The sequence below is a fragment of the Zalophus californianus genome, chromosome 2, assembly GCF_009762305.2.
Source record: "Zalophus californianus isolate mZalCal1 chromosome 2, mZalCal1.pri.v2, whole genome shotgun sequence".
In the NCBI taxonomy this organism is placed as follows: domain Eukaryota; kingdom Metazoa; phylum Chordata; class Mammalia; order Carnivora; family Otariidae; genus Zalophus; species Zalophus californianus.
The window spans coordinates 37119327-37130617 of NC_045596.1; the positions used below are offsets into that span (position 1 = coordinate 37119327).

At 37.1% G+C, this 11291-nt stretch overlaps 1 pseudogene; it reads right to left on the reverse strand.

Annotated features, from left to right (window-relative positions):
- Positions 1–9239: 9239 nt before the first annotated feature.
- Positions 9240–10628, reverse strand: LOC113925192 (annotated as a pseudogene).
- Positions 10629–11291: the final 663 nt, after the last annotated feature.

Genomic DNA, 11291 nt, shown 5'->3' on the forward strand with positions numbered 1-11291 from the left:
CTAGGACTCCCACTTCCTATCCAAGTGGTGCTGCTAGTTCTTGGATCATCTATAGAGTGGACACAATTGACGTACCTGAGATCAGTTAATGACACTTTTCTCAGTTACTTGGCATCATGTTGCAAGAAGGGGAGAAATTGTAATAGAAGACTAGACTGAATTTAAGCAACTTGGGTTTGATAAGGGCTCCCTACCTACCAAATAAGTATATTATTGATATTTTATTATCTCTGCTAAAATTAGGAATAAAAATACTTCTTAGCGCAAGTTAAGAACTTAACTTGGGTTGCTGCAAGGACTAGATAAAATCATGACCCTGGAATCCCTTCATAAATGTTATACAATAAGTAATTCATATAGTAAGTACAGGTATAATGTTTCTAGAGTGCCTCAGTGTCATTATAGTATATACTGTTTGAAACACTTGGTGATATATAATAAATGCACAAAATGTAGGTGGGTGCTCACTCTCTCCTATTATACCTTGTGGTCTTGTTCTCTCTTTATATAACCACATAATTGTTCTGGCTTTCCTTTTTCACATATATTCTAAATAAACAAAGACATAAAATGAAGGACATTGATTAGATGAGGAACACTGCAGTGCATCCTGAGAGCCCAGTAAATTTCAGTTGTAGAAAAGCAATCCCTGAAATCTGCTGGCCTCAGACACATCTGCCTGCCCGTTTAAAGCCTCTTTGGTGTACAGAATGTTGTTTTGGAGGGATAACTTTGTAGTTACACAGCAAGGCCTCTTGTCTTGGGATACGAGCTGAGACATTTTAGGAGATGACTACCACAACCGAGAAAATAGGCAGATGCTATTAACTAAATCCAGCAGGAGCCATGAATAAATTACATACCATGAAAACTTCTTGTGAACTGAATTTTCCAAAGATCTTGCTTCACTATATGCTCCATTTCTTTTAGCTGCTTCTTTTTCTTTTACTTTTTCTCTGGTGTTAGTGGTACTGAGGGATTTTGCCTTTGATGCATTTTATTTGTTTATTTTTAAAGATAACACATGGGCTCTTCAGATGAGGCCAAAATGAGATATTCTATTTTCCACAAATAACAATTGAATCCTTACAACATTCTGCATTGTAAAATATCACTCAAGTTTAATATTGTTTATTAATTGTCTAATCTCTCCCTGTAGTACAGTTCCTGATACATAGAAAGCATTTAATATGTAATTTTCAATGAATGAATGATATAATATACAGTATTAGTTGAGAATTACTGCTTGCATTTCTTCTACACATACCCCCAAAAAGATAAAGATAGTTGTTATATCTTCTAAAATTTTCCTCAGATAAAAGAGATGTGCTTCAGATACATAGATCCTTTTATAAAGATGTCCATTGAAAAAATATGTCCATTCCCTGGGGGATAGAGTAGATTTTCATATAGCAGCTTTGGTGTGGGTGGGAATAATGTACACCTCTAATAATTAAAAATTGACCTGCTTACTTGAGGCAGATATATATTTGCCTAAATAAATTTTAAATAAAATGAAGGAGATCCATTGAGAAAAATACAAAGTAGCTATTTTGGCTGTCTGACAGTCCCCCATCTGCAGACTATACTTAAAAACAAAACAAAACAAAACAAACCACAAACCAAAACAACAGGAGATCTTTGGTATTTCTTCATATAAATGTATTAATTGCATCATGAGGGTAAAGCCCCCCTAAGCTTAATTATCGCCAAAGGCCCTCTTTGCTAATATCCCCACAGTGGGGATTAGGGCTTCAACATATGCATCAAAGGGAGACACAAACATTTAGTTCATAGCATATCACTAGGGAACCTGTGCTATCACTTTACTGAAGGAGAAATGGCCATATCATGGTTAATATTAAGTACCTGATATCACAAAGCAAGTTTCAGAAGTGCTTCTAAAGGTTGCTCATTGAAAAACTTGATCAGGAGTCTCTCGTGGTTTACAGTTAAGAATCAAGGGCAGTATAAACACATCTCAAATTTTACAACATGAAGTCAACACAAAATAATATTAGTGTCCTTATCAGTGATGGAACTTAAGTGGAAAAATTAATACCATTGCTTAACTTCTACTGTATTTACTTTAATTACTAATTTATTGCTAATGACAATGTTTTTCATTTAGGGTATTTTTTTAAATGATTTTTATTTATTGAGAGAGAGAGAGAGAGAGAGAATGGTAGAGAGAGAGCATGAGAGGGAGGAAGGTCAGAGGGAGAAGCAGACTCCCTGCTAAGGAGGGAGCCCGATGCGGGACTCGATCCTGGGACTCCAGGATCATGACCTGAGCTGAAGGCAGTTGCTTAACCAACAGAGCCACCCAGGCACCCTCCATTTAGGGTATTTAATAACTCCTTTTGAAAGCTAAACTTATTCTAGAAAAGGAAATCATATATATTAAATAAGTTCTTAGATAGGACAAAATCCTCAAGTTGCTACATTAGAAAATAAAGTATAGGAAAACTGGATTATCATAAATTTTAAGTGTCTCTTCTATAAGCACCCCTCCTAATTCCTTTTGTGACCTTTTGCAACACTCAGCAATTTTATGGATAATAGCTATTATTTAGTCAAGATTTTATTTGTTGCACTTTGAGATAATTTCATCTTGCAGTTTTCCATCATGGTTACCACTACTTGCCTGTTACATACACTAAACCATGTTACCTACCCTGGGATTATAGAAAAATGTATGCAATTAATTCTACAACCTGGTTGGGTTGGTAAACATATCTGCATGAAAGGCTAATTACCATGATCTGCCCTTTACTCAGTTGCAGAATACTAGGAAGATAAAAATCTGAGTGTCCACATGCCATACGTACATTAAATTGTCTTAGCAATTGTCTAAAAGTTAGGGGATAATGATAATAGATTATCATAATAAGTTCCATTGTTCTTGGTGATACTCTACATACTTAAATATTTTATATCCTGGGATAAATATTGCTGAATATTTTTTCTTATGTCTTATTTCCAAACAGCCATATTAAAAAAAAAAACCTTGATGGGGTATTAAGAAGAATACCATAGCCTGTTGATGAAATGCTGCTATATAACCACTACCCAACAATATAATGATAAATAGTTCTGCCTCAGTGTTGACCAAACATCACATTTCACTTGGCCCAAGCAGAGGCCAGAAACCAAAGAGATGAGATATCTTCCTGTTAAACAGTAAAAGAAAATTGTTTTTTAAAATATGAATTACTAAAGTAAATGGGTTGTGATTGCCCTAGGAATACACACACTCCACTTAATCTATCATTTTTCCAAGTGGAAATTCCAAAGGAATTTGACAAGGGATATCACAAGTCCAAGGGAATTGAAATGAGAAAATAAGAGCAGCCTGATGCAAAGAAAATAAAATGGCTCATTTTTGTCACTTGAAGCCCATTTCAGAACAGTTTGCTCTTTGCTGATGGGTTCTGTTTCTACTTTGATAGTTTGTTTTGCCTTGTATGGAAAGACACAAAATTTGGATGTCCCACCATGATCCTGCTAGCACCTTGCCTTAGGTACAGTTCCTTTGGGAGTTCCTCAAAGGGATGTCAGATGACTCATCTGACTTTGCTTCACTGGGAACACCCCTTGCAGGTCAGGACCAGCACAGTAAACTTTTACTCTCTTGGGCATCATTGTTATTCATAGGAGAGGTGGTACAAATGGTTTCATCCTACAAGAGTCTGCAGAGCAACCATTCCTGCCTCAGAGATGCATCTCTGTAAAAGGAATAGGAATCTGAACTTTTCCTTTTTGATTAACGAAAACTAATCAGTTCATTTTCTACCAGGCTGTACAACCTTGTGGGTGACTAATAGCAGTGCAGATATGATCAATTTAGTCCTTGGAATAGTGTCCTCTATGCTTAGCAATGAAATCTGACAATAATAATGAAATATTAAGGCCTTCTGAGGCCCTGAAAGTTTATTGCTAAAAATAACAATTTGTAGTTTGAACAGCTAATGTTTGGTCAGTGTCTTACGTTGAATGTTGATCATTAGACATACCAGGCTCTTCTCTCTATATTTTCATTCTTTATAACACAGACACACTATGAATGGATGTACATACAGACACTCAGGGGAGACAGAGTGTGCATCCTCTGACACACACCTAAGCCTCCTGTCCATACACAGAGATGCATATCACACTCACGGTGAGTCTTTCATTCCTGAGTACAGCCTTGCCATTTCCTCTCCTCACTCATACCCAGCCCTGACCCTCCACTTGTCCCATGCCCCTGCCTCTCCAGCTTGTGTGCTTAAGAACATTAAAGTCAGTGATGTACCCACAGGCATTTCTGCTTCAGCATTAACTGAGTTGGCTTTCCGATTTCTGGTTCAGTATTTTTGAGGCAACCCATGTCATTATTTGACTGCTCTGATTTATGAGCAAGGGTTATTCCCCAGTCCCTCTTCATACCCAGACATCCCTCAGCTTAACCAGGTTGTATATTTTCTTTAAAGGAGAAGGGTATATCAGTTTGGTCAGTTTAGGTTCGTAACAGTTGACTGGGCCACATTGGTGTGGATACTGTGCTTGAGTGGGAGATCTCACCATCTGATGGCTCACTTGTACTTGATGTGATTGAGTAGGCACAGAAATTCAGAGTGGGCCTTTTTTCCTCATTCCTCCATGCATGTGCCTAATGTGTACAGAGCCTGATGTGTAATGATGATGTGATGGCGGTGGTAATGATAATCATCGTCATGATAACTAATATTTATTTGGTGCTTACTATTTATGTTCCATTGTATAAAGCACTAACGTTAATATACTCGTTACAGCTCTAGGTAAAGTGGATAGGATTATTCCATTCCCCAGAAATGTACAAAGAAAAATGCACAGAGAAGTTAACTCGTTTTGTCCAAGAAATTGGCATTGCTGAGATTTAAACTAGCCATCTTGCTGCTTCCTTATTCTTGACTTCTTTTCTCCATGTCAACTGTTAAGAATATGGCAAGATCTCAAGATTCAGGTTTGTGAAAGGAAGGAATGTGAAGCTTGATGGAGAGAGTAGAAGTTTGTTTAGACCCCAAAACTAAAATGTGTTTAGATTCAGCATTTAACAGAGTTCTGCAATAAGGGTATTGAGTAGTATTAGATTCTAATTTTGTTGCTATCCCTAAGGATGGTGCTTTCAGAAAGTTTATGGGTAGAATTTGGGACTGCAGTGGTTTAATTGGCAAGAACAATAAGTGGCCGTTTATACCTTTAATGTCAATGATCTTCACCCAAAACCCGCCATTATTTCTAACTTACATAATTTTAATTGCAACTTTTTAGTTAGCACGTGACTAATTTAATTGACCTTTTTATAATTTCCCTTAAAGGTACAGATTTAAAATTTAAAATTTATTTTATTTTCACAGCCTTCAAATATTTGAAAAATCAGTGTGTGACCAGAGTAGGGTGACTATTTGATTTATACTTTCTTGGTCCGTTCGCCCTACAATAAGAGAACAGAAAAGTCATTATGTTAAGGTCTATGTCCCATTCAGCCTAAGACTAAAATATGCTAATTTCAGGTTAGATAATGAGAATGATGCAAGAAAATTATTTGCACAGAGGAACTTTTGATAAGATAATTCTACCTTAAAATAATTAGGTAAGCTTGGGCTTATAGCACATTTAGAGGTCAGAATTGAGTCTGCTCACATTATGGTGTTTATTTATCAGAACTGTTCCTTGTCCGGCCACTAGGGTCTCATTTATATAATCTGGAGAACAGGGAGAGGGGTTGGGAAGGTAAGAGAAAAAAGGGAAAAATTAACCAAGGTACCCAGAAACTGATGGAGATAATTTGCCTAAGAAGTTCTCAAGATACAGAAATTGAAATCCACATTTCCTTGCTGTTCTTTTTTTTCCCTTGATGTTCTTAAAGGAAATATGCATTCTTTTTCTTTTCTTCTGATTGAACACACAACCTGAGTTTGAAAACCCAATGTTGAATAGAATTATACATTACTTTGTCGTTGCCAGTCTCCAGAGTATGTAGTTACAGAGCTGCCCAGCAGAAGCAGCACTTAGGGGAAAAAAAAAAAATAGCTCAACTTAGGAAGAGATGAAATGTCTTCCTGTAGCTTTGGCGACAGTGGGGCCTCAGCAGCTGACAGTATTAAAAAGGGCGAGAGTAGAAGAAATAATTCTTGGATGCCCTGTGGTTGATAATTGACATGGTCATGATATCCAGAAAATACACCGCAGGATGATTGGAGTGATTTTGGCAGGAAATTACTTGCTTAAAACTGGAAATTCTGTAATAACAGGTGGACAGTAAAGGAGCAGAGCCAGAAAATATATTTTTTCTAAATTTGACCCTTTTGTCAACCCTGGTCTTTCTCAGCCATGCAACAAATTAGATATACGTGTCTGGGAATCATTTCTAAACACCCACTGAATTATATGAGTCTCCATTTACTAGTTAGTAAATGAAAGAAATATTAATAGGTATTACATGTTTAATTAGGGAATCATTTAGGAGCATAATATGTGTTCAGTACTGTGTTACATGCCTGGAACAATTGGAGAGATCCAATGCATTTAGGGGAAAATTAGCATGCAAACATGAGAGTTTTACATAATGGGCAGAAATTCATTATGTAGAAAATAAATACTTAGGACATATTTTCCCAGAGAAGGAAAAAAAATATAAATGGTTTGGGATGCATTCTAAAAGGTGGCATTAGAAATAGTGACAAAGCAAATTTTAAACCCTAGAATGTTAAGTTCTACAAAGGCATTTTTTTTTTTTGATTTTCTGTATGTGAGAACCCAGAACATAATGGATATTGAATAATTGTTAAATGAATGAATGCTGAATTGTTGAAACACTTTAAAACTATTATATTCCTTTTTGTGATGATACTTGAGATGCTCTAATTAGAGAGAAGTTTTTCTCTTTGTACTTAAACTTGGCAGTAAATATGGCTAAGGTTGACCAACTTCTGTCTCATATCAATTAAAATTTTCATGGATTTTTACTCAAATGCAGTCCTTAATGAGCAGCTGTCCAGGGCAGTAATAATGATGATAACACATTGCCCTTACACCATCTCCCTTACCCATGGAAACCTAAGTGCTTTACCAACAGTAATTATCATAGCTCTTATGGGAGGTAGGAAAGTATAATTAACATCATTTGCAGACAAAGTAGAAATAGAGATATTAAGCAACCACCTTCAAGAAATGTAGTAAGTCAGTTTTTTATTATTTTAAAATGTCAGTCTTAAGATCTTTTTTATTGAAGTATAATTAATATATATTAGTTTTAAGTGTACAGCATAATGATTTGGTATTTGTATATAGTGTGAGATGATCACTACAGTAAGTCTAGTTAATATCTATTACCATACATAGTTACAGATTTTTTTCTTGTGCTGTGATGAGAAATTTTAGGATTTACTGTCTTAGCAACTTTCAAATATGCAATACAGTACTAATAATAGTCTCTGTGCTGTATATTACATCCCATGACATTTATTTTATAGTGGGAGGTTTGTACCTTTTGACTCCCTTCACCCATTTTGCCCCCTCTCCACCCCACCTCTGGCAACCACCTATCTGTTTTCTATATCTCTGAGCTTATTTTTTTGTTTTGTGTTTTTTTGTTTGTTTTTTTTTTTTTTTGGTTCCACATATAAGTGAGATCATATGATACTTATATTTTTGTCTTATTTCACTTAATACCCTCAAAGTCCATCCATGTTGTCACAAATGGTAAAATTTCATTCTTTTTGATGACTGAATATTTCTGTGTGTCTGTGTCACATTTTTTTTATCCACTCATTGTCAATGGATGTTTACACTGTTTTCATATCTTCATGATTATAAATAAAGCTGCAATGAACATGGGGATGCATATATATTTTCAAGTTAGTGTTTTCATTTTCTTTGGATAAATACCCAGAATTAGAATTTCTGAATCATCTATTCAATTTTTAATTTTTGAGGAAATTCTATATGGTTTTCTAAAGCTTTTTTTTTTTTAAAGATTTTATTTATTTGACAGAGAGCACAAGCAGAGGGAGAGAGGAGGAGAAGCAGGCTCCCTGCTGAGCAAGGAGCCCGATGTGGGACTCGATCCCAGGACCCTGGGATCATGACCCGGGCCGAAGGCAGCCACTTAACCGACTGAACCACCCAGGCGTCCCATCTATACGGTTTTCTATAGCACCTAGACCAATTGACATTCCCACCAACATTGCATAAGGGTTTCTTTTTCTCCACTTCCTAAGCAACACTTATTATTTTTTCTGTTTTTGATAATGCCATTCTAACAGGTATGAGGTGATAACCTTTTTGTGGTTTTGTTTTGCATTTCCAATGATTAGTGATGCTGAGAATCTTTTCATGTGCCTATTTGCCATATAGATCTTCTTTGGAAAAATGTCTATTCAGTTTTTCTGCCCATTTTTTAGTCACTTTATTTTTGCTATTGAGTTGTATGGGGTGTTTTTTTTTTTTTAATGTATTTTGGATATTTGCCCCTTATCGGATGTATGATCTATAATTATTTCATTCCATTTGTTGCCTTTTCATTTTGTTGATGATTTCCTGTACTGAGCAGAGACTTTTTGCTTTGATGTAGTCCCACTTGTTTATTTTTGCTTTTGTTGTCTTTGCTTTTGATGTCAAATCCAAAAATTTATTGCCAAGACCTATGTCAAGGAGCTTACTGACTATGTTTTCTTCTAAGAGGTTTATAGTTTCACATCTTACTTTCTTTTTATTTTTCTCATTAAACTTTTGTTTTAATGAGTCTCAAAATTCTGTGACAGATTTTTGGTCAAGTTGTTTACATTAAAAAGTACTGATTTTAAAAACTAATAACTTAAGGGGTGCCTGGGTGGCTCAGTCATTAAGTGTCTGCCTTCAGCTGAGGTCATGATCTCAGGGTCCTGGAATCAAGCCCCGCGTTGGGCTCCCTGCTCGATGGGAAGCCTGCTTCTCCTTCTCCCACACCCCCGGCTTGTGTTCCCTCTCTCTCTGTCAAAATAAATAAATGATATCTTAAAAAAAACCCAAAACACTATAACTTAAAACTGCCACACACACACAAAAAACAAATGGTCCACAAAATATTCTTCTTTCCTTCTGAATGTTTTATGATGCATTGTTATCATTAACCAGTCTTCACTTAAACTTAAATGGCCAACTGACACAAACAGTTCTGAGACCATTCTTCCACCACTGATTAAGACTGGGGTGGCAGGTATTGGGGATAATATTCATTTAGCCTTCTGAGCTTTCTGGGCAGACTTGGTGACCTTGCCAGCTCCAGCTGCCTTCTTGTCCACTGCTTTGATGACACCCACAGCAACCGTCTGTCTCACATCATGAGCAGCAAAACGGCCCAGAGGAGGATAGTCAGAGAAGCTCTCAACACACATAGGCTTGCCAGGAACCATATCAATAATGGTTCATCACCAGATTTCAAGAACTTGGGACCATCTTCTAGCTTTTTTCCAGAACAACGATCTATCTTTTCCTTCAGCTCAGCAAACTTGCAAGCAATGTGAGTTGTGTGACAATCCAGCACAGGTCAATATCCAGCACTGATTTGGCCTGGATGGTTCAGGATAATCACCTGAGCCATGAAGTCAGGTGCTTCCATTGGTGGGTCATTTTTGCTGTCACCAGCCACATTGCCACGACGAACATCTTTGACAGATATGTTCTTGACACTGAAGCCCACAGTGTCCCCAGGAAGAGCCTCAGTCAAAGCTTCATGGTGCATTTCAACAGACTTGACTTCACTTGTAACATTGACGGGAGCAAAGGTGACCACCATGCCAGATTTAAGAACACCAGTCTCCACTCGGCCCACAGGGACAGTACCAATACCACCAATTTTGTAGATGTCCTGGAGAGGCAGACGCAAGGGCTTGTCAGTTGGACGAGTTGGTGGCAGAACGCAATCCAGAGCTTCAGTCAGTGTGGTTCCACTGGCATTGCCATCTTTATGGGTGACATTCCATCCCTTGAACCAAGGCATGTTAGCACTTGGCTCCAGCATGTTGTCACCGTTCCAACCAGAAATTGGCACAAATGCTACTGTGTTGGTGTTGTAGCCAATTTTCTTAATGTAGGTGCTGACTTCCTTGATGATTTCCTTGTATCTCTTCTGGCTGTAGGGTGGCTCAGTGGAATCCATTTTGTTAACACCAACAATTAGTTGTTTTATACCCAGTGTGTAAGTCTGAGGGGCATGCTTACAGGTCTGCCCATTCTTGGAGATACCTGGTTCAAATTCACCAACACCAGCAGCAACAATCAGGACAGCACAGTCAGCCTGAGATGTGCCTGCAATCACGTTTTTGTTAAAGTCTCTGTGTCCTGGGACATCAGTGATGGTCACATAATACTTGCTGGTCTGGAATTTCCACAGGGAGTTATCAGTGGTGATACCATGTTCACATTCAGCTTTCAGTTTATCTAAGACCCAGGCGTACTTGAAGGAGCCCTTTCCCATCTCAGTAACCTCCTTCTCAAATTTTTCAATAGTTCTTTTGTACATCCCACCACATTTGTAGATCAGATAACCAGTAGTGGTAGACTTGCCCAAATCTACATGTCCAATGATGACGATTGTTGATGTGAGTCTTTTCCTTTCCCATTTTGGTTTAGGTTGAGTGGTGGTTTTCACAACACTTGTGTTCTGGTGGCAAACCTGTTGCGAAAAAGCTCATGTCTTATTTTCAAGTCTTCAATCCATTTTGAGTTAATTTTTGTGGATGGTGCAAGATAGTGGTCCAGTTTCACTCTTTTGCATGTGGCAGTCTAGTTTTCCCAGCACCATATATTGAAGAGACTGTCCTTTCTCCATCATATATTCTTGGCTCCTTTTGTCATAAATAATTGACCGTATATGTGTAGGCTTGTTTTTAGGTTGGCTGTTCTGTTCTATTGATCTATGTGTCTGTTTTTGTGCTGATACCATACTGTTTTGATTACTATTGAATTTGATTACTATTTGAAATCAGGAAGTATGTTGCCTCCAGCTGTGTTCCTCTTCCTCAAGATTGTATTGGCTATTCAGGGTCCTTCATGGTTCCAAACAAATTTTAGGGTTGTTTGTTGTATTTCTATGAAAAATGCCATTGGGATTTTTGATAGGGATTGCATTGAATCTGTAGATTGCCTTGGGTAGTATGAACATTTTAACAATATTCTTCCAGTCCATAAGCATGGATTATCATTTGATTTATTTGTGTCATCTTGATTTTTTTTTTTTTTTTTTTTGATCAGTGTCATAGTTTTCAGTGTATCAGGTTTTTTAC